Source organism: Lepeophtheirus salmonis, unplaced genomic scaffold (genome assembly GCF_016086655.4).
Source record: "Lepeophtheirus salmonis unplaced genomic scaffold, UVic_Lsal_1.4 unplaced_contig_10096_pilon, whole genome shotgun sequence".
Classification (NCBI taxonomy): Eukaryota; Metazoa; Arthropoda; class Copepoda; order Siphonostomatoida; family Caligidae; genus Lepeophtheirus; species Lepeophtheirus salmonis.
The window spans coordinates 2,468-4,142 of NW_027288920.1; the positions used below are offsets into that span (position 1 = coordinate 2,468).

Below are 1,675 nucleotides of genomic sequence, written 5' to 3' on the forward strand. Positions count from 1 at the left end.
ATGATTTTGCATGTCACTTGTCTCGCTCATGGTCTGAATAAAATAGCATTTCCATGATAGCATGTTTTAAAATACCATCACTATATCTTGAAAGTAAAATTTTGCATTCTTAATTCTGGGGATAGAAAAACGATTAACTATTACTTCGAAAAGCACTTTAATTTATTATCAATACAACCAATATAGTAATAAACGAAATATTAAGATATATTTTTAATATTATAGTCTGTTTTACCAATATTCACTATTCTCACTAATTATTTTGATCCAATATTCAGACCTGTAATTGAGTCAACCTCATTTGTCTTCAGGTCAGTCCAAGTCCTCATGCTCTGGGTCTTTCTGGTTCCAAGTCCTTATGGAGATATAATCCACACGACTTCTGATCCTCTGTGCGACTTCATGTTCAAGGGATTCTCGTTTCTTTGTTTGTCACTCGGTGGATCTCATCTCCTTCAATGGAAAGGATCCTTCATTGTGCAGATACTCCTTCACATCAAGGTCTGACACTATTTCAATCATTGTTTCTATGTTAAAACATATATACATTCCTCTAGATCTTCTACAGAATCATCGTATACTTCTTAAATAAAAAATAACTAATCAGGATTTCCATAAAAAGGCAGAATAATCGACTGAAACAGAGAGAGTTCTCATCTTCCATCCATAGAACATTCATTGAAAATTTGCAACAATTTATCTTGTATATACGAATTTTGTCATAAACCATTTCCAAAAGCTAACTTTCTCATATACAAGATAAAAAATATATTGTGAAAAAACGAAAATTTAGTGCTGATTACAAAAATCCCTTATCTCCAGTACCAATTACTGCACGTTAGAGAATATAAATCCACAATTTTCTGAATATTTAATGCTCTAATTTTTAATTTATGTGTCCAAACAATACTAAAACTTTCGTAATATTATTTTATTACATTTTAACTAACATGATTCATTCATTTTTTTAAATTATTTTTTATGCTTTAATAAGTTGAAATATGAATTTATTTCAAACACTCAACATTCATTAATTGTTGAATTAGTTCGTGTTCTGTTTATTATTTCAATGGCCCACCCAGTCGCTCTTATGATCCAAAATCTTCATGGTAGTATTTTTCCGATATGGTAACATAAAATAACGTTGTTTAGAAGAGGATTCTCGACTAGAATTGAGAATGGCGATGACATTAAAATGTTCCACTACAATATATTTTTTATTAAATTTAGTTTTAAAAACTAAAATAAATAAAGTAGGCATGTTAAACAATTTATTTTTTTTTGAAGACAATAACAAACGTTATTTGATGGATCATTTTTTCTGATTTAATTGATCCTAATATATTTTATATTTATTTGACAGCAAGGCAGTAATCTGAACTTTTACAAAAATTACTAGTTCATTTTCTCAGCTTTAATTCTATGGTATGATTTTTCGACATGCAATATCACATAGATGGCTCATGTCAGATTCATGAAATTTTGACAAAAGATAGTTGGAACATTTAAGTATGCGAGAAAATTTAAAAACTAAAATACTTTAAAAAATGACAGAAATTAAAAAAAAAAAAAAAAAATACTATAAAAATGGCAGAAATTTAAAAAAATAAAATACTTTAAAAATGACATAATAATATACTTATTAATTGAGTATTATTGCGGTGTATTACAATTA

General features: G+C 27.6%; 1 long non-coding RNA gene across 1 annotated transcript; it reads left to right on the forward strand.

Moving 5' to 3' along the window:
* Nucleotides 1-306: 306 nt before the first annotated feature.
* On the forward strand, nt 307-1,271 carry LOC139907422 (uncharacterized). Its single transcript, XR_011784022.1, has 2 exons — nt 307-501; nt 558-1,271. It is a non-coding gene; the product is annotated as an uncharacterized lncRNA (long non-coding RNA).
* Nucleotides 1,272-1,675: the final 404 nt, after the last annotated feature.